Source organism: Notamacropus eugenii, chromosome 2 (assembly GCF_028372415.1).
Source record: "Notamacropus eugenii isolate mMacEug1 chromosome 2, mMacEug1.pri_v2, whole genome shotgun sequence".
Taxonomy (NCBI): Eukaryota; Metazoa; Chordata; class Mammalia; order Diprotodontia; family Macropodidae; genus Notamacropus; species Notamacropus eugenii.
In genome coordinates, this window is record NC_092873.1 from 164,139,812 (window position 1) to 164,162,634 (window position 22,823).

The 22,823-nt window shown below is 40.7% G+C and overlaps 1 protein-coding gene across 4 annotated transcripts in view; it reads right to left on the bottom strand.

Moving 5' to 3' along the window:
• The window catches only part of BACH2 (BTB domain and CNC homolog 2), a 400,583-nt gene extending 383,048 nt beyond the window's left edge, over positions 1 to 17,535 (bottom strand). For 2 of the 4 annotated variants that reach the window (XM_072642835.1, XM_072642836.1), the window contains exon 1: positions 16,856 to 17,535. The gene's annotated coding sequence lies outside the window, so the exon portion shown is untranslated. Of the gene's footprint in view, positions 1 to 11,910; positions 16,824 to 16,855 lie in introns of those variants that run through there. The other 2 variants (XM_072642834.1, XM_072642837.1) reach the window with 2 other exon arrangements.
• Positions 17,536 to 22,823: the final 5,288 nt, after the last annotated feature.

Sequence of the window (22,823 nt, forward strand, 5' to 3'; positions counted from 1 at the left end):
CAGATTCAGAGAACAAATCATTGGTCATTTCTAGACCAATCTTCCCCCTTCGTTTTACAGATGAGGAAACTGAGGCACAAATTGGTAAGTGATTTGTCTAAGGTCAAGCAGGTAGGAAGCAGCAGAGTTTTTTAAGATTCTTAACCTAAATCCATCACCATCTTCCACTTGTTACCTTCCACAATACCAAAAAAAAAAAAAAGTCCCACAGTAATATAAATGTACAGGATACTGATGTCCCAGTTCAATCAGCATGCTGGAAACAAGATGAAAAGTACTCTGAAGCTGACAGTCCATAACCAAGACAGAGTAAAATGTTAATATTTTTGAAAGGTGGGGCATTTGTAATGAAAAAAAAAAGTCTATAGTAATAATGAGGTTCTTACAGCTCCTGAGATTGTCAACTATAATTTGCTTTAACTGTACCAGGTAAAAATGTATAAATAAAAGATGAAGTTTAAAGATATTAAGGTAATGTCACATTACAGAATGGAAATTTCTGTGATGTCGGCTAAACTAGAGATATATACTGAAAAGTGTCCAGTGAAGGGTGAACAGAATGGTCAGACTTGGAGATTCTGCCATATGAGAATAAACTGAAAGAACAGCAACTATTTAGGATGAAGAAAAGAAAGCGGTGGTGGTGGAAGGGAGAAGGATGATAGCTGTCTTCTAGTATATGAAAGGCTGTCACATGGAAAAGGAATTTAACTTGCTCTGCTTGGCCCCCAGAGGGAAGAACTAGAAGTGGGTGGAGGTTATTGAGGCAGTTTTCATCTCAATGTATGGAAAAGTTTCTAGACAACTACAATTGATTTTTAAATGGAGTATTAGGGATCAAAATCACAGATCATAGCTCTAGAACTGGAAGGTATCTTAGTGGTCACATCCAACACTCTCATTTTGCACATAGGGAAACCGAGGCCCAGGGACATTAATGACTTGTCCAAGGTCATACACATAGTAGAAGTGATGAAGTTAGCACTGTCTGGTACATGAATATGAGAAGCAAAATGGAAAAAATGGCTGCCCACATAACAGTACCCCAAGGGCTTAAGACAGCAAGAGGTTTATCTTTTCTTTTGAAATGTACACTTCTGACAATGGAGATAGGAGCCACTATTCAGAATGTTCTGACTCGAAGCCTGTCTTAGGAGTCAACATAGTGGATTTTCTGAAAGATGACCCTATGTATGTTTCAGATCCAGATTCTGGAAAGACTTCACCAGTGGATGATGAGAACAGCAATGGTCAATTCTTGATCTCTTGGTGATTCTTGAGGTGAACAGCAACTGAAACCCAGTTATCAAGATACAGCCCCTTTGAATGGCTGAATAAGTTGTGGTATATGAATGTAATGGAATACTATTGTACTAACACAAATGACGAACAGGTGGACTTCAGAAAATTCTGGAAAGACTTATATGAACTGATGCTGACTGAAGTGAGAATAACCAGGAGAACATTGTTCACAGAAACAGTCACAGTATGCAGGGACTGATTTTGATAGAGTTAGCCCTTCTCAGCAATGCAAGGACCTAAAACAATTCCAAAGGACTCACGATGGAAAATGGCATCTACATCCAGAGAAAGAACTATGAAGTTGGAATGCAGAGCTGGCAATCACACTAGCACACAGAGTGGGCTGCTAGCACAAGTTCTTTGATCTGCTTTTCTAAAGGAAAGACAACTTTAAAGAGGTCAACAATCTTACTTTAATTACAGATAAGTAGAAAGAAGTGTGTATCCAAGAAAGAATTAAATAGACAGGACTCCAACTGTCTAAACAGAATAATACAACCATCTACATTTACCACCAGAGCAGGAAAGCACTAACATCTGAATAGTCGGGAGAGCTCTTAACAAATGACTATTCAGAGTCCCATTTAGGGAATCAAAAGGACATTTAGGGAATCAAAAGGACCTTCTCGTGAGCGAACCCTCAGTCCCAGAATATATAACAAAGACTCGGCCCTTGATTGGCTCGGAGCTAGCAGGCATGAAACCCACATGACTCAGCACAGCTGTGAATTATCAGGGTTCAAAGATGATCAGTCCTTCAGATGTTCACCATTCAGCCTGAGCATAAGAAACTGAACTCCAGAAAAAACAACAAAAAATCCCACTTTGCTTACGCTTACAAAAGACTATCTCTTTTTTGTTTTGCTTTTTTTTCATAGTTTCTCCCATTCGTCATAATTCTTCTATGCAACATGACTAATATGAGAATGTGTTTAGTAAGAATGTATGTGTAAAACCCATATCAGACTGCATGCCATCTTGGGGAGGGAGGGGGAGAAAATTTAAAACTTATGGAAATGAATGTTGAAATCTAAAAAGAAATAAATTGGAAAAAGAAAAGATACAACCCCTTTCTTGGAAATTGGCAGGGCAAGCCAGTAATCTACTGTATCCTGCTTCCCTAGATGGACCTTAGAAATGGACTGGACCTGTCATCTCTGAGGAGGCATAAAGAAAATGAAGGAATTGGCTTGCTACAGGTAATATGTTTGCTGTTGATACACTTGATTGATATCACAATATTTTCTACTTTAAGTAAATCATTCTTTTTCTCACTATATAATGAGGTCAAGGGATAAATTCGGACTTTTCAAAATTGTACACTAGAGTGTAGCATATGCACTGGGTCTGAAATTAGTGGAATCTGAATTCAAATGCAGGCTTTGAAACTTTGTGAGAATAATTTAACCTCACTGGGATTCAGTTTCTAAACTACAAAATGAGGGAATTAGACTATAGGACCTCCAAGGTACCTTCCAACTTTAAATCTATGATCCCCAAATGGGGACTCTTCAAGTGGATGGGGGCTCATGATCATTGCCACAAAAGCATTGATCCCAAAGCAAAAAAATTTACATAATGGCAAACTAGAAACTTTTATGATGGAATGAACTCTCCAGGTAGGTTGTAGGTTTCCTTCCTTACTAGTTCATCAAGCAAAGATGAATGACCACTTGTTGGCTAAGCTAGAGAGGGGATTCTTGTTCACGTACTTACTGGACTAGAGTCCATGAGTTTGTTTTTTAAAAATGTTTTGATTTTGTATTTCAACATAATTGGTTTCATTTGTAATCCAACATATTTAATTTTATGCATTTAAATACATTATTCTGAGAATGGTCCATAGGCTTTAGCAAACTGCCAAAGGGATGTCTATGGCACAAAATGGTTAAGAATCTCTGAATTAGATGTCTCTAAGCTTCCTTCTAACCCTCAGATTTTGTGTTTCTTTGAAAATTGCTTAGCATTTATTCAGAATATTACCTATTTAAAAAACAACAGATACTATATGGAAACATATATACTACACAAATATATATACAACACACATACACACTCCATTATTTCTAGGTTGTGCTTGTGCTATTAGAAAAGAAACAGCAAATTTCTTCCAAAGCTAATAATTGCTCATTCTACACACTGCTGTTTCCTCTCTGACTCTTATTTTCTGTTAACCTTCCCCTTGGAATCCTTTGACAATGACTCAAAGAGCAATAGAGCCTAGTAAGCATTACCTCGGGGCCCCCAGGACAAGCTCAATGGAAGTGGAAAATAGGAGGCGGATCTCAGTGGGCTGAGGTGGTATGTGCCAGTTGTTTCCTTTCTGGGTTCAGAGAGGACCTGCTTTTCAGCTACGTTTCCTTCGGAATGCTCCCTTAATCGGAGATGCTTCGTGCACAGATTTCTAACCGATGAAAAGATCAGGGCTTGGTAATTTGGTCATAATGAAACTAAAAACAGTAAGATGAAAAATAGTGGTGTGATAATTACCATTTTTAAAAACAACTTTATACTTAAATGAAATCAAGAGATGTGAAGAATTTTTTTTAAAGGCTTAAACTAATATTTTCCAACCTTTCACTAACAGCAGGGGCTAAAACCACATGTTTTAAAGGTCTTGAACTGGGTTATTATTAGAAGTCACAATTCTATTGATACTGATGAGTCATTTCTATTGGCGGAAACCAAGAACTCCCATCATCTTTATGTTACACAGCACGCAGTGTGGTTTTTCTCTTTATTACTGGTCAAAACTGCTATAGAAAGCTTATCAAAACTACCAAAACAAGATCCAGGGATTCGCCTCGGTGCTAAACACAGTTTCAGGCTAACTGATCTCACCTAATCATCTATTTGGAGATAGTTTAGGCTGATATGGGATGTATTTGTAGGAACAAAAGGAAATTTATGTAGAAACCTCAAAGAAGCAGTATTTCACACTTTTCAATGAAGATAAGCAGCATCTAATTCAGAAAACAAAACACTGAAACCAACACTAAAAACAAATGCTAGCTATGGTCCGACGCAGATGTCAGCTTATTTACCTCAGTAAAATACTATGGATATAAACTAACCCTAACATTATTCAAGGACTTCAGTAACACATAATGACCTCAGCTGGCAGCTGAATGACCCACCTCTGTGTATTCCTAATGGGAGATCTCTGCATGCAGGGATGGAAGATTTGGGTCAGATATCACACCAGGAAAACATAAGCTAATGAATAGCTCTGGGAAGTTCCTTCTGGTGTTAAAGTGTAAGACAGATAGTCATTCTATTTGGAAAAGGCAAGAAAAGCTTCTCTGTCCATTCTGACTATCCCTCTCTACTTCCTCTCTTCCCCCAACACACACACACTACACCATACCCCCCCCCCACACTACACCATACCCCCCCACACATACCACACACACACCACACCATACACACACACATACCACACCATACACACACACCACACCACACACACACACACACACACACACACACACATTTTCCTATCCCTCAAGGATTCCAAGAAAATAAGATGAGGCAAGAATCACTTCTCTTAAAAACATTTTCACAAATGGCAAGCTACTTACTTAGCCTGAAAAAGGCGAAAGTCTGATGTTCTACTATTCAACCAAAAGACTGTGTTTTGGCTGTTGGAAGAGGAAGAGAAGCCGGCCGACCAGTGACCACAGAACTGAAAATAACCCCTAAGCAGCTCCATGGCACTCAGAGTTCTTCAAGTCTTGGTCTTCCCTTGTGGGCAGTTTACAGTGAGGCCAGCTGAGAGCTGCAGCAGACTTGTGAGTCAGCAAGAGCAACTCGTAGGAAATAGCTGACGTGCTAAATTACCCTTGCATACATATTGTACACACACCTCCCCACTAAATAAAAACAGGGCACATGCAAATTAATGAAGAGAAACACCTCAACAGTTACAGTTCCTGTTTTCCCCGTTTAGAGCTAAATAAATCTGTACCACCGCTAAATAAATGATAATAAAACAACAACTCACTCTCCACGCTATGCTGGGATGAGCAGCTGTACTCAAGTCTCAAGGGTCACTTAGTTTTAGCTGCTTTTATTCAATTAGTTTTAAATGTGTTTCCCTCCCTTCTGAAAAAGCAAAATAGTTGCCATATAGACCACAAGAACTGGTAACAGACAAGCATAACAGACAAGCACAGTTCCTGTTTTTCACAGGGGGGACTATTCTCAGACCTACAATACTGAGACACTGAAAACAAGTGGAAAGTTTGTATTTATCACTGCTGGGGAGATTTATAACAGAACAAGGCATCCTCGCTTTGATATAATGGGCAGTACACTGCCCCAAAAGTTCTTGTGTAAGTCAGCTATTTGAAATGCTGAACTTTTTTCTTTTCTTAAAAAATGATAATATAAATGATAGTAAATATTCTAGCCTGGCCCCACAAAAGCCATAATAGGGCTGAAATACTATACACCTGCCGTTAAAATGAATAGAAAATGTTTTAATACTAGTAATTACGCAAAATGGGGGAGAAAACAGAATAAGAAATAGCTTTTTATTTCTATTGAATGCTGGTGCCTGAGGAAAGGCAGATTTAATTAGAAGAGATGGAGAAGATACACGGAAACATCTGTAGAGATTCTGAAGGTGACGTCTAGACTGTTTCCAGGCCCGTAGGATAAAGGGTACTGGTTATCACGTCTAATTTCACTTCAAAATATGTAGTTTACCCATTCCTTGGCATATGTACATCGCTATCCTGTTCTTACACTCATCCCTTATGACTATGGTCGTCTTTTGTCTTACAAACAGAAGAAGAATAAAGATTTTCCTAAGGTGATTAGGCAAAGATTAGAAGAAACCAGACAAAGTTGGGGGAGGAGCTAAAGGAGATGGACGCTTATGTGAGGCCAAGAATGACTGAGGTAGAATTAATAAGTTCTGGTCAGTGGCAAACAGGTAATCCAGACACAATACCTCTGAAGAAAAAGAAAGAGGCAAGGGGAAGTTCCCCACACTAGCCAGCAGATGGTACGATGGGCCCAGGACAGCTTGGTTTTTGTTTTGTTAGGGGTGGGGCGGGTAGAAGGAGGGAATTAGGAATGTGCAGCAACCATTAATACATACAGGATATTTCTAAGGGGGCAAAGTGTTTCAATATAAACAATCTCATTACCTAGGCAGGGGTGAGGAACCACAAGTGGCCTTCTAGGTCCTTGGATTTTGAAAGAATCCAGGTTTTACTGAGGGGATATGTTTTATTGAAGGGATTTGTTTTGTGAAGTTTGGATTCAGTCAAAGGGCAGCACTCAAGGACCCAGATGGACCACATGTGACCTTGAGGCTGCAGGTTCCCCACTCCTGAGTCCTAGAAGAATCATGCCCTATAGTTCTTTAATGTCCAGGAGCTGCCTCTGTTTATAATAAATGATAAATAACACTGCCTCTTACAATAGTTTTGAAAAAAGATGCTAAGGAGTGATTTGTAAAGAACTTGGAGAAAAAAATATCTCAAAAACAATGCCACTGCCATTTTTGTCATTAAAATTAAATATTCAAGAATAATAGAAAATTTCAGGTTCACTACCACTGACAGTGACAAGAATTCCTAATTACAGACCTGGTGACTTTTGCCTGAGGCTTTAGTTTAAATGTCAAATAAAAGAGTGACTTGCTACAATGTGCATGCTACCCAGTCCAGTATTTGGAAGAATATAGGGAAAGGTGGTGCTCCCTGTCAAGTTTATTATAACATGAAAGAAAAGTCATTTCTCCTTTATATACCAAAGCAGCTATTATTCTGTAATCTGTGTAGTTAGATTACTCTGACCAGGAATGACTGGCCTTTTGAACAGGCAACTGCTCATCACACGGACCTTCTCTGATTCCCAAAATACCTCTCGCTACCAATCAGTGGATGTCTGAAATTTTACTAGTCAAGGATTCACCTTTTTGACATAATTCAGCTGTCATCTATTAAAATGCAAATACCCCTGATGAAAAGTATTGTACTAAATAAAAGTCTCTTTATACTTTGGCGTACATGAGTTCTCATTAGATCGCTGGATTTAGTAGAAGAGACTTTAAAAGGTGATTTAATCTAAAGCTCTCATCTTATAGATACTGAAAACAAGGCCCAGACAGGTTAAGTGATGGGCACAAGGTTACACGTGGAACAAGGAGCAGAATCAGGATTCAGACTCAGCTCTTCTGACTCCAAATTTGATGCCTGTTCATTTACACCTCATATTGCTTCTTCCTCTCTTGAGAGCTTGTTCTCAGAGGGGAAGCAATAGAGAAAGGTATATGAAAAAACCAGGTAGAGGGTAGGTGATTGGGGAGGGAAATCAAGAGAAAAGAGGGGAAAGGTACCGAAAAAGAAGATCAGAAATGTAAAAAAAAATACAAATTCTTGAATCATAATTTTGTCTAGAGCCACCTCAGACTCTGGCCTCATCACATAAGATGAATGAAAAACAGAGAGTAACTTCCCAATATACCTACATTTTCTTTACTGAATAAGCAATAAGATATGACATATTTAATTTCATATCTTTCACAGTGTGACTCTTCAGTGATCAATGATTTGCATAATATGGAATCTTGAACCCATATAGATATTCTTCAAATCAATTCAAGTAATTCTCCTAGTAAATCAGCAGCTTTAATTTAAGCCATGATTGTTTGCATAGAAATCTGTATGCACTCATCTACTTGATTTTTTAAAAAATCACATAAAGCCCCCAACAGCAACACACTAAGTATCACTATTCAGCTGACTACAAAGATTCCCAATTCAACTAAATACCAAAAATGAGCCTGCTACTTTCAGACAGTTTATAGTTTCTTGGTTAGAACTTCGAATGTACACTTAATATTTAGACAGCTGCCAGGGAAAAATCTTTTGGCTGAAAATGAAGAAGTGGTAACCAAAACGAACAGAACTTTGGGAAAACATTCTGAACAGTAACCCTGAAAACCTCAGGTCCCTGTCCACTGAACTACCCCAGCCTAGTTCTTTGGAAATCCATGTAAACCTTTAATAAAGAGTTGCAACACATCAATCTGTAAAGATAATATTTCCTTGAAATGGACTACAATGAGAACAAAGGTCACCTACTTTTATCTATTAAGAGAAGCCAATATTCATAATAAGACTCTTTTAAAATTATTATATCTAAATCCAGTTTTCTTCCTTAATATATTAACTTGACACTCACTAGCTGTGTGACCTTGGGCAAGTCACTTAACTCCAATTGCCTCATCCTGGGTCATCTCCAGTCATCCTGATGAATATCTGGTCACTGGATTCAGATGGCTCTGGAGGAGAAGTGAGGCTGGTGACCTGCACAGCTCTCCCTCACTCAAAACAAAGTCAAGTGCAAGTCATGTCATCATTTCTCTGATGGCATGGTCTTCTTTGGCAACGAAGGATGGACACAGGTGAATCATTGACTTCACCTTCTTCCTTTCCATCCAAAACACTAAGTTGACATATTCCTCTATCACCTCATCATTCTCACCCTTTATCCTCTAACTGAGCAACAAGAGACATACATCTAAAGAATGCCATTATTAGAACATGCATCAAGGCACAAAGTATACCAGTTCACAGGGAAAGTATTTTGCTATTTCATCCTTTGCATAAAAGTAAATCATTTTCTAACATCACAAGATGATCAAAGTATTACCATTATTCAGAATTTTTTAACCTTTTTAAACAGAGATAGATAATAGAATGAACTTTGTTAACAGAATATACAACCATTATATGCAATTAGTCTTTGGTAATATATGCTGTGGCCTATTTATGTCTACCCTACATGTCTCTATTGCCCACCTGCAATTCTGATTACAAGGAATATATAAAGATGATACTATCAGAAACAAAGATGTTTGGAAAAGGAGGTATTCTAGAGAGCAAAGGATAACAGAGAAAAGCCTAAATGGTACACTGGCATCCTTTCATGGTTAAAAAAATGAGAAGGTCCCTAACACATTGGGTAGATATCCTATGTTAATTAAGATTTATAGGAGTAAAGGGTCAAGACTCACCCAGGATAAAAAAGTGTGCATCTGGTGCAAAAACTCACCTTGATGAGATCACAGATGCATTGAAGTTAAAAGTTAATAATTTACTAGAATATCTTCATTCAAGTGTCTCCGATAATGAGGCATGCAAAGGCTCTCAAACACTGTTCCAGGGACAGTTACCCTACTTTGGATCAAAACTGTCATTACAGAACCAAGCTTGGAAGGGAGACTTAAAAGATTGTTTGAATTCTGCCCATTTAATTTCTGATCACATAAAAATGATCAAAAATTTTTAAATGATCAAAATAGGAATAGATATCTACACATCAAGAATATGATTTTAACCACTACTAGATCTGTATGCCAGAGACCAAAAAAGGGAAAAGGATTTATCTGTACAAAAATATTAACAGCATCTCTTTTTGTGGTGCCAAACAATTGGAAATTGAGGGGCTACTCATCAAATGGGGAATGGCTGAACAAGTTGTGGTATATGATTGTGATGGAATACTATTGAGCTGTAAGAAATGATGATTGGGATAGTTTCAGAAACACCTACGATGACTTATATGAATTGATGCAGAGAGAAGTGAGTAGGACTAGGAGAACATTGTACACAGTAACAATAGCATTGTAGGGATGATTAGCCGTGAAAGACTTAGCTACTCTGATTGAGACAAAATTCCAAAGGAGCTAGGATGAAAAATACTATCTACCTTCAGAGAGACAAGTGATGAACTCTGTTGATTAAAGCCTATTTTTTAAACTTTATTTTTCTTGGGGTTTTGTGTGGTTTCTTTTGCAGATAATATGGAAATAATTAATGTTTTATATGATTTCACACATATAATCAATATCATATATTGTATTCCTTCTCAAGGGATGGGGGAGAGGCAGGAAGGAAAGAATTTGAAACTTGAAATTTAAAAAAAAATGAACGTTAAAAATTTTTTTTACATGTAATTGATATTTAATGAAATAAATTAAAATATATTTTTAAAAAGAATATGATTTGTAATCCTCCATTCCCAGTATGGTCACTGATTTTCATAGTTTTTAATTTAAAAAAATAACTCTATTTTTAGTTGTCACAGAAACACAGCTAAATCTTGGCAATAAAATTCTGGGCCCTCTTTCAGGCACCTTATGATAAGCCAAAGTGGACAAAGTGACTCCAGGGCCACAGAGGAAGTAAGGCAAAGACTTCTGAGATGGGAGATTATTAATAGGGCTAGAAGAACTAAGTTCCTAAATTCAGAGGTAGAAGAGCATTTAAAGATCATTTAACCCAACATTTTAATTTTACAGATGAGGAAATAGGAGTCAAGGGAGATTAAGCAATCTGCTGGCAGTCAGATAATAATCAGGAAAGGCAGGACTCAAACTCGGGTCCCCTGACTCCAGATGGGACACTTTTTTCATACCATGTTGCCTCAAAGAAAAAGAAAGAGGCACTTGTTTCAGAATGGTGGTCATAAAGTGACAAGTTGCTTCAAAAGAGAAGCATTTCTGCAATTGTGGCCCATTTGGTGAGGATCCGCACACATGCTGACAATTTGTAGAGTCTGGAAAGGTAATGAATGCTTTTGGACACACAGGAGCAAAAATGAACATTCTGTCAATAATTACTGCATTTTATCATGAAGTGCCTTCAGCGATATCCTACTCTGATGCCTCACCATGGTGAGGATGTGATGGGGAACCCTCTAAGCTATTTCCACAGAACACAACTTCAGGAAGGTCCTACAAAAAGCTCTAAATATGGGCCCACTGACTGTACATGAGTCTGACTTCTGAGGACCAACCTAGTTAAATTCAGACAGGCTCATTACCAGCAGACTGACCACCTCATGATTATGATGACTTTTGTAGGCTACAACCCATGAAGCTCTTTGTTAATGTATGAAGGAAGGGGTGGTGATATGGACTGCAAAGGCAGCATCTACACTGATTGATAAAATCACCAAACTTTTAAACAGGTATCTTGAAAACAAGAATAATGTGGGCTAATAGGCAGAACAATGAAATAGTTATTATGATGCCCTACTTCATAAGGATGTGATGAGGATTTATATGTAATAAATAGTTGAGATGGCCTGTGAGGGTAAGAGAGAAAAACTGAGAAAAGCTCCTGTAGCAACTAGGGGAGAGGTCCAGGGAGAAGGATTTGAAAAGGACCATAGTGAAGGAAGACAGTAATATGTCACAGACTGGAATCAGAAATTGGCAAGGGACTAGAAATGTTTTCTTCTGGTGACAGCTAGAGTTTGTCATGTGGCAGTCAAAGGCTTAGAACAAGAAGCAAGGACAGAGAAAGGAGATATGACAGGACTAGAAAGTAGACGAATAAATAACTTTTAAAAAAAGGAAAGTAGGAAGGAAATGATACGAGGGATGTGACTGGCAAATATATTTTCTTTTCTTTTTTTTTCTAAACCATTATGGTATCTGTTGTTAACTCTTAAGACTGCCATGAGAAAAGGGCGGTCAGATGAGGAAGAAAATAATATATACAGAGACACAGAAAGGAAAAGGACTGATCACAGGCCCAAAGACCAATTTATTAGGAGGATAAGATACAAAGGAGACATTACCAAAGGATTACACACTGCCTGAACCTTGATTGCAAAGTCACTTGGGAAGGCTGAGAGATGTTTTGGCACTGATTCCAGTGACACGGATGAGAGATGACAAGAGCTTTCAGAGTGAAGTGATTTATTGTTTTGGAAGAAAACCTAAGGAGAAAAAAAGAGTGAATTGTTGGATATGCCTTTCAGTAATACCATTAAGTTGAAGAAGAATATGGACCAATTCGCATGTTATTTAGAAATATTATAGTCATTAGAGAGGATATTGTTGTATGGGTATAGCATGATATGGCAGTATTTATTACGTCAACTACTTATGAGAATCTAGTACCAGATAATAAGCCCACGTTTCTGGCTTGACTTGATTTTCTTTTGCTTTTTAAAAGTTAAAATAACTCTACTGACTTCGAAACAAAGCACTATTTAAGACTCTTTAAGTAAACTCGGTTTAATACTGAAAAGGACCTTGGAGTGCACCTACTTTGATTCCATCATTTAACAGATAAGGAAACACCTTCTGCACAGAAATGGCAATGTGTGGATACAATCGCTTGGGGGAAAATATTATCAATCATAAGCCGATTCTAAAGTCAGGAAGGCTTACATAGACATTCTGTTAGCAACCCCTCCACCTTCACTCCATGCACAATGTGTCTTGCATTACATTTGTTGTACATGGAATAAGAAAACCAGATTCTGAGGGTTATTGTGAAGCTCAAATAAGAAAATATTGTAAAGCACTTTACAAACCTACATAAATGCTGGCAATCATTATTAGTTACTTGAATTGGTTGTTATTATTACTTCTATTAAACTATAAACTCTTAAGGTTAGGAAGCATTGTCTTATTCATCTTTGGAACCTCCTCAGTACTTAATACATTACCTCGCACACAGCAGATCTTTAATAAAGGCTTTCTAAATGAAAGAATAAATATAGCCTTCACATATCCCAAAGCCACATATCCATAATAACCAGTATTTTAAAGGTTTTTGAAGCACTTTACTACAAATATAATCTCATTTTATTCTCATGGGAGAATAGGTGCTATTATTTTATTCCCCGTTTTACAGATGAAGAAACTGAGCCTAGGAAAAATTACATGATTTGCCTAGGGTCACAAAGTTATGAAGTGTCTGAGGTTGGATTTGAACTTGGATCTTTCTGGGTCCAGCATGACTGCTCTTTCCACTGAATCACCTATTTATAAGAGATGGAATCACACTGCTTAAGCTGGAATGTTTTTCTTAATAGATTTCATCTCTGTCCTTTCTACAATTTATTAACATCTTTTCTATCATTAATTCATCAAAGTATATGTGAAAGCTGATGGGGGTGCCCATATAAGTCAGTCAGCTTTGTCTATCTTCTCAATTCTATTGACCCCTTATTAGTAAATGTACTACTTCTAAAAACTGAAGCCAGAGCCAATTTCACCATGCATTCCCCAAAACAAGAACCTGATCCATCACACTAGGTTACCTGCCCATCTGTGTCCATACCAGTGAAATCAAGCAAGAACGAAATAATACTAACCACGAAAACTGGTCTAAAACCTTTTGTTGGCCTCCTAAGACGCTCTCTGATGTGATCATCACAAATGCAAATGAATAACTCACACCCTCTAGCACTATAGAGAGTTGCTAAAGAGGTCCAGAAGTGAAGTACTGGCCCAGCATAGATGTGAACATGAACCTGACCATCTGGCTCTATGAAATTCACTTTGATCACAAAATGAATTGCAACAAATTGAAGAGGACATGGTTGGAGTGAATTATCTCATTGGTAATCTGTACCTACTTTTAAACAGTTATTATCAGGTGGAAATATTTCCTACCATCTTTGAACAGACATTTTCCTGAAGAACTGTAATGGCTCATTAATATCCACATCTGAATAACAATACTTTTTGCACTTATATGCTGCCTTTCATCTAGGGATTTCAAAGCAGTTTGCAAATAATTAAGCCCTACACAAAGGCCCCAAGAGGTGAAGCAAGGCTAGGGAATTGCTATAGAGAGTTCAAGAAAAAAATGATAAATGATTTCTTCCCAGTCACCAGCACCATTAGAAAGAGACCTTTCCCCCACCTACCTCATCTCTTCCTTTTTCTTTCATTTTTTTTTTTTTGATGGGAGAGGTGCCTTATAAGCAATTGTAAATCTATCAGAAAATTGTGTCATTAAGTTTGGTTAGAGTCAAGATATGTATAAAAATGTATTTATACATATAATATCAATGTACACAATAACTGACATTTTCATCTATGTACAGGGGAGACAGTCAAAATTTCAGAAAGAAGCACTCATTGCTAGGAACCAAATAACAAATGTGAATCATTCTAATGATTAATATGAAAAGTCTGTGTGAATACAACCTTCAGCTTATTTTTTTTCCTTTCAATATGGAAAGCAATTATTCTATGCTTTGCAGTTACACTTTTGAATTCCATCTCTATCAGACCATTTAAATACTGTCTAAGTTTTGAAAGCAGTAAGAGGAACAAAGTAAACAATCAATCTATTTAAAAAAAAATCAGAATGCTTTAAGCAAAGATCTTCCAAGTGAAAAGCATTTCTGCCACTAAAAGTTTTATGGTGAAATTATAAACTATTGAAAAACTGAATTTTTAATGAAAATGCTGACATACCTTTAACGACAGCAGCCTGAATAACAACACTGTAATTTAGCAATCCTTCTCACATACTAAAGACTGATTCTCACAAGATGTCATTTTTGACTCACATTTATTATTACCTGAAAGAATGAAAAATGCAGTTTACTCCAGAACTGCCAGTATTTCTGTAATCGGGGTAGGGTGATCTCACAATAACCAAAGCATTTTTAAGAAAGACACCCTCTGGATTACAAAAATAGCCTGTTCTACAAAAGGAAAGAAGCATGATTTCACACTTAGTTTCTTTCATGACAGCCAGAGCCTCTGCAGCAAACTGCCTTTCCTACATGTTACATTTTAATGATCTGAGAAAATCGTTATCAGAGTTAACATCTCTAATTTTACTCTAAACAGACAAAAGCAAAATATCTCATTAAGCATCATCTTCGCCAAGGTTCCCACTAGGCAGGAAAGGATTTTTATTTGAAGTAATTACCCTTTTTAGTTAAATACACTCAACAGATGAAATTTACACAGAGCGTGAGAAATTCATCACCAAAGGTGATGTCTAAGAAATGCAATTCTAACCACGGAGCACTGTTCCGATCTGAGGTTTTCCGTGATGGACCATTTAATAGATGGCTCTACCCTTGGCACACCACCAGTCTGGAAAGAGCTGGCAGGCAGTCTGGGTTTTGGAATACCCAGCAAAGAAACTAAAAGTCATCCAAGTATTTCAAGCCACGGTAACTTCACCCAAGGTTGTAAAAATCGTCTAAAAGACGACTAAATGCAAGACACCAAACATCACCTACAATAAGGGAACAGAAACACTCCACCATCCAACATGAGCGAACACCTTTACCCAGCACTTCCTTGGGAAGGTAAGGTTGGAATTCTGAGCTAGACAGAGGTCACCAAGACGTTCATTTGCTTTCTTCTCCCTACGGTTATGTGTGGGGAGCTTGGTTTGTGAATTACAAATGACAGTGTCTCCTTTCAAACTCCAGTCTCCACAGCCGAATCCAGCCAGAGTCACAGACTTTCGGGGGCCTGGAGGAGGAGGGGGAGGGAGGGAAGAAGGCACGCTAAGGGATCCAGAACACTTTTTGATTGACAATTCCCTGGCTTGCGGGTGGTAGGCGTAAATCTTTAATAAAAATTCTTCTGCAGCACAGGGAAGCTTAGGATTTCGGGCAGGGAAGCAGAGCGGAGCTGGGCGAGAGAGTAATGACACTTTTATGCAGGAGAATCTTTAAAAGGATACCTCTCTCCAAAGAGCACACTCTAGTCGAGATGCCAAACGGACACTTTCACAAATAGCATTCTCACTGAGACTAATCTGGGGACTCCCCCCCATCCCCCACCCCTGCCACCTCCCGTGGGCCAGAATTTGCTTCGGGTAGCGCCAATCCTCTCTCGCTCCTCAATAACGAACTTGTGCATTCTCCCCACGCCTGCAGCGGCTGGAGTCCGAGCTGACCGGCGGCGGCAGCAGATAGATGACAGCTGACGCGAAAACTGCTCGGAGGGGGCCGAGTCTTGGCCAGCGGACTTCGAGCCTTGGGCTCAAGCGCGGCGAAGGGAAAGGGGGAAGGTGGTGGCTGGGGAAGGGAGGAAGGAGAAGACTGGGTAAAGGGATGGAGGAGTGGCGGTGTGGCGGTGGTGGCCACTCCATTCCGCCGCCCCCAGCTCGGGTTAAAAGGCCTGCCGATCTGACAGCTGCTTTGCTCCGCTGGCACAAAACAAAAACCTCTCTCCCCAACACCTCCCTAAACCCTCCCGCACGCCTGACTTATTACCCTCCGCTCCTCCTCCCCTGCTGTTCCAAAACACCCATCGACACAGGCGGAATATAATACAGATCTTCCCCTCCTGCAAACGACAAGGCGATTCCACACACACACACAGACACACATACACATACACACACACACACGTCCAGTGTCCGTGGGGGAAGACCTCCTATTTCCTTCCCCATTCCCAGAAAATGTCATAAAAGCCGGAGAGGGTGCTCGGTAGAGAATCGCTCGGTGCACACTCAGCGAGCCGGACGGACCCCAAGAGAGCTTTCCTTTCCTACTCCGGTTACGCCTGCCTCTCTTCGCCTCGCCCTCCCCTTTCTTTCTCCTCAGAACCACACAGTCCTCTCCAGCTCCCGTCCCCTTCACCATTCCGCCCTTTCTCCGTCCCCCACCCTCTCCTCCAAGGTCCCTCTTCCCACTTTGGAAAGGGTTCGTCCCCTCCCCTAAGGTCAGCCACGCCGAAAACTTCCCCCGTCACCAAAGCGCCTGGGAAAAGGCAAGCTTGCAAAGAAAAAAAAAGAGGACTCACCTTTTCCAGGAACTTTGCGTCTTTCCCCCCTCTCTCTCTTGCAGTCCTCCGGCTTGCAAGCAACCCCCGCCCACCCCCCGGCCCCGGCTTCTGCCGGCCAGCCGGTGTGTGGCTTTCGGTTCGGGGGCTACCGAGTGAAACCCGGCCAGACAGGCATCACATGGCAGCTCGTTCCCAGCCCCCCCAAGTCCGTAGGGAAAGGGAGGGGGTAGGGGGGGAAATGTAACAAGGGAAGGGAAGAGGCGAGAGAGCGGGTGGAGGAGGTAGGCGGCTGCAGGGGGGCCGGGGGGTGGGGGCGGGGGGTTCGGCTGGCGGGGAAGACTCGGTGTCACGCACGGATCGAGCTCCGCCGTGGGCTTCTACAGTGAATGCTGCTGTTTGCAGGAGGCAGTGGCGGTTGTAAGCTTCGTCGTCCGGCGGCGGCGGCGGCGGCGGTTCTCGCAGCCCCGGCGTGCGCGGCGGCGGCGGCTGCTGTTGCTGCGGCGGCGGCTGCTGTTGCTCCGGCGGCGGCGGCGGCGGCGGCGGCTCCGGCGGCTGCTCCTCGGTTCTGTTTGTTACTCGCTCTCCCTGGCTCGCGCTCTCTCTACGGAACGCCCACACTCTCAATCGCTACATTGTTGACATTCGGGGGCTGACGTCACCCCACTCCCCATTCACAATAACTTTACGGGATTCGAGTAGCGCAGCCTCTCCAGCCACCGGGGTACCGTACGCTCAGAAACTAGCGTAAGCCGCTCCGCGAATAGCGCTCGGGGTTCGGGCGCGGGGGGGGGGGGGGGGGAGGGGGCGGGGGGAGAAGGGAGGAGGGGCAGGGATCCTCGGCGAAGGGGAGGGGGGGAGGGCCCCGGGCGCGCGCACTCCTCTGGCTCGCCCGAGGTGGCGCGCGCTTCAAGGCGCCGCCTGCTGCCGCGGCCGCCCGCCGCCGCTTTCCTTCCCCGCGTGCAGCGGCCGCCCCATTGCTCGCGCCAGCTCGCGCTTTGTCCTGCTCGCGCGGGTTTTCGCCAGGGCTTGGAGACCTCTGCGCTAGCCTGGTCCGCGCACGGGCGGGCTGCTCCCGTGTCCGTGCGGGTGCCAGCCCGGAGTTTTGCTGGGGCTCCGAAATCCCTTTAGCCGGCGGGTTTGGGGGGTGGGAGGGTGTCGTGTGTGGGTGTCTGTAGGTTCCTTCGTGTGTGTGTGCGTGTGCGCGTGTGTGCGAGTGTGTGTGTGTGTGTGTGTGTGTGTGTGTGTGTGTGTGTGTGTGTGTGTGTAAAAGAGATCTCAAAGCGTTCCCCGCAGACCCTGGGGGAGAGGGGGGAGGGATAACAAGGAACTTGACCTTGCCAAGAGGTACCTGAATGAGGAAGAAAGATGCTGCCCAGGACCACAGTGGCAGGACTCTGCTGATCCCTGCCAGTGCCACCAGGGTAAGCCCGTTTCCTGGGGAGCCTGGAGCTCCCAGCTGAGGACATGTTTAACGTTTGCAATCTATTAAGAGAAGTGACTCCAAGCTGGGGCTCAGGTTGTCCCAGATGCAATCACTTTTTTTTTTTTAATTTAGTGTGCCTCTGAGAGTAACTGGGAATCACTCAATCTAGTCTGGGACTCCCCTACTCCAGGATTTTTGATGAGATGTGGGCCAGAGGAAGAGCATAAATTAAAATTTGCCTTTCTGTCTCAAACTTTCTCAGCACCAGCCTGCGCTTCATTGCAAGAAGGTGTATCCAGTAGGTTTTTCCATTCCTTTCATGCCTGGTGGTTGCCAGGGTGGTATAATTTGACTTCCAAGTGTTTTTGGTGCCCCAGTGCCAGAGCAAACCTTGATGGTGGTTTAAGATTTTAAAGGGGGTAATTAGGACTCAAAATGAAAATAAATTTGCAATAAAATAAGGTTATGTTAGTACAGGACTGGTGGCTGCAACTTTACCCTGCCAAAGCCAGGAAATTCAGCGTTTCCCTAAATAGCAGTAATTTTGCCCCCTTGTGTACATGTAGTATTCTGTATTATTACATGTGGTATTGATTTTTAATGAATATTATAAAACTTTGGCTCACATTGGATAGAGAAGAAACATAAATTCCCATATTAAATATATACCAATATATATGCTGAGGAAACAGTGAAATACTATATGGAGAAATTTTAAAATATCTACCAAAAGGTTGCATTTAACATTCTTCAAATAAGGATGTGATTTAAAAATATCCATTCCAACTGAATAAAGGGCTTTGTCTAGGATATTTCCACTTAAAATGCATAGACGTCCTAAGAACAGGCTAAGCTTAGAGAATGTTGATAGGGAATAACTATACCTTGTTGCCTCAGAATCATGGAACTGAAGGTCATCTAATGTACTGCTTTCATTTTACAGGTTAGGAAACTGAGGCCCAAATATGGGAAGTGTTTTGGCCAAGGCCACACTATTTTCCAGTGGCAGAGGCAGGACTTAAATACGTTTCCAGACTCACAGTACAGGTCTTTTTCTACACTTCCTCAAAAATGTTTCTTTTGTGATCATTGTAGATAGAGAACAGGATTTAGAATCCGAAGACCAAATTCTGAGGTGGAAGGAATCAAAGACGGTCCTTTGTAATATGCAAACTGACCTAGTAATAGTATTGATACCCAATGTAATTGATACCCAATTTGATCTAGGATTTTTCACTGTTGGCTAATTCTCCAGAATTTTCCTTTGATCCCTGACCTGACCCCTCATTTGCTCCCTGAAAATAGTATGCATCATTGCATTCAATATAAGCAGGGCTACATTTTAAGTCTTATTCCTAAAGCAAATTTCTTAAAATATGTATTCTAACTCAATAGTAGCCCTATTTGACAATTTACACAGAAAGTCCTCCTGAAAGCTTGAGTGAATTCGAATAGCTACTGATTAGTGTTGCGGGAGTTCTCTTCTTGTACCAGAAAGAGGAGAGGCTTTCTGTTGCATGCAATCTTGACTTTCAAACTTTCAGCCTGGAGTTTTTTTCTAGGACTCCCGAATTGACCACTTCAATGAAATCTTCGTTGATGTCTATACTTAATCTTGGTAGCCTCTAAATACAGCTACTTCTTTGACTGTGTCGTCCTTATAGCACCCCTCTTTTACACATGGGGCACACAAGTGTGAGCAACTCTGTGGGTCAAAGTTCACTCAAAAGGATAGCTCACAAGCCCACTACCAATTCATTTACATTTGCTTTAATCAGCTAGAGGATACAATTAGTTTAAAGCAAGAGCATTTAATGATATAACCTATGATATAACCTATGTGAAGATTTGCAATAGAACATTCCCTCCATAAACCTTATGCATTTTCTCCCACAAATATATGTACTCCCAGTGAAATGAATGGGCATACATAGGATTATAAATGAAAGTCCCACATTGTAGGAAATGCTTGTTAGAGGGGTAGCAAGATGGTATAGTAGAGAAAGCAATGGATTTAGAGTAAGGAAGACCTTAGTTCAATCCTATCTCTGAAATTTGCTAGCTATGTGAGCCTACTAAGTCATTTAACCTCTTTCAGCTTGTTTCCTCATGTATAAAATGGGAATAATCATAATATTTACCCTATAGATTTATTTTAAGGATCAAATGAAATAACATAGGCAAAGTGCTTTGCAAATCTTAAAATACTGTATTAGTGTTAGATGTTATTATTACACCGTCAATGATGCAGAATCCCTGATATCTTCTGATGATATCGCACTGCTGTAACTAGGCACACTTCTTACTTAGCACTTTGCAGACTTTACTGGACTTGCTGGATAGATCTGTTTCTTGCTGGCTACAGGATCTTTGCTCAGCCTGTTCTTCATTAGGCACGTTACTCTTCTGGGCTTAGCTGGTCTTGCAGTTTGTACTGGTATGTTGATTTCTTCAGGGACAGCTTAGCTATCTCTTTTAGTTAGTGAGCTTGCTCTAGAAAGGGCAGACTGAGAGTTCCTTAGTCATGGGCACCAGACCCAGCAAACAAAATCCAAGTAGTATATCCTCAAGCTTTGATTATGTGGAGAATTAAAAAGACTTGAGCAGTAGTAGGGAGATAGTGTCCTAAAGTCTACTACCTAGGACTTAAAGAAGTGAGACAGGAGGAATCAATAGTATATGGGCAACAGGTGAAAGAAATCAAAAGGAGGATTGAGCTGTTTGATCAGGAAGGGCCATTGTGCCCCCTCTCCCTTCCTTAGCATCTTGCAAACAAAGACTCAGGTTAAGGCATTTGGTTATACCCACCTCTTTAAAGATGTAGAGAAATTACAAAAATAATTTCCAAAAAGCTCTTTCTCTATATAAATCCAACAAAAGATTCCATAACATTCTGCTTGCTTATTTTACCTTAAATGCTTACTACATGCTGATTTTTGCACCAAACAGAAAAAGGCCTAGTGTTAACTAGATATTAAAAAGAATTAAATTAGGACCTCCATGTTAGGAGTTTTCTTACCTTTGGGCTCTGAGCTACTGTCATTGTACTACTAATTTTTAAATTGCTCTGAACTACATAAGACAGTAGAGGGAGGAGATCAGTTGGACCTGATGGCCAGTAGACTAAAAAATGACTTAATTGTTGTAAGCGTGGTGCTAATCAAATCTCTGGGAGAAAGGTGAGAAGCAGTTAGAACACTGTAAGAAAAGATTGTTACATCCTACATCTTGCCCTACCCATCCTCCTTCCAGGGAGGAGATAGAAAAGATCTGGGAAGGGTTCATCCTTCCCCCTTCCCAGTGGAAAGGAAGAAGGAGAAATGATTGGCCACCAACTCTATACTTCATTAGGGACACCCATCAGTGACCCCCACTCTTCAACCTATCTTTCACAGCAAGGCATAGTATGACATGGAACTTGGAGTCAGAAAGATTTGAGTTCAGATCCCACTTTAGATATTTGCTAGCTGTCTGACTCAGGGCAAATCACCCTAAATGCACTCTGCCTCAATTTTCTTATAAATGAATAAAAGATGTTGGGTTCAATGGTCTCTAAGGAACCTTCCTCAAAATGTATGATCCTATGTCTCTGTGAATTCCTAGGACTGAATTGGTGTTCAGAGTCTCCTGTTATGTTTAACTCTATGGCTTGGGGTTTAGATATTTCAGACAAATTCCTAAGATTCTATCTGGCTTAGCTACATATGAATTTGAGTCAGAACAAAAGCTAAAACTAAGGAAGCAAGACCACTAGTCTCCCTCTATCTAATCCAAATTTTTACCTTTTTATAGTTCTCAGTAGCAAAACCTGAGTACTTTGGTGCTATATTTTGTTCAGTGTACTCTTAATCTCCCTACAAGTACATTTCTTATAGAAATGTAGCATTCCCCAAACCATCCATTTCTTCCAAATCTTGTCCCAGTTTGTCCTCTAGAGCACTGAAACGTCTAAAAATGAAAGGATTTTGGAAACAGTACTTCATGAGTGGAGCCATTCTTATTATGTTGTCAATAGAAATAAAGCCTGAAGCTAGATCTCTAAGAGGAAAAATTAAAGCAAATATTATTCAGATGATTTGTGCAGCCTTCCACCAAAGTCCCACACTAATGTTTCTTTGTCATGTGAAGGTGGCATTCTCCTAAGGATAACTTGGATACTGCAAAATCTGTTAAGCCCCTACGAAGCTAGGTCCACTTTGAATACATGGCTATGAAGGGACTCTTGTGCTTGATAAGCTCTGAGTGTACCTCATCTCAGATAACTTTGGAGATCATTATTCCTCTCCGTCTCATTTTGCTCTCCTATCTCTTCCTCAAAAAAGATTGTGAATAAGCTAGCCTATGATTTAAGTGAAATAGAGGTTTGAGAAATGACTGGCATCTTGGGATTCATGGTTCAGAGACAAGCATTCCCTCTCAGCCCTGAGAGAAAATTGTGACTAATAATCTGGGAGCCAGAAGATGAGCTTGAATCATGCACAGGTGTGCTTAAAGGGGTGGGTATCATCTGTGAGGAGACTGGAAGGAAGAAGAACCTAAAGAGCTGAGTAGCAGAAACAGTAA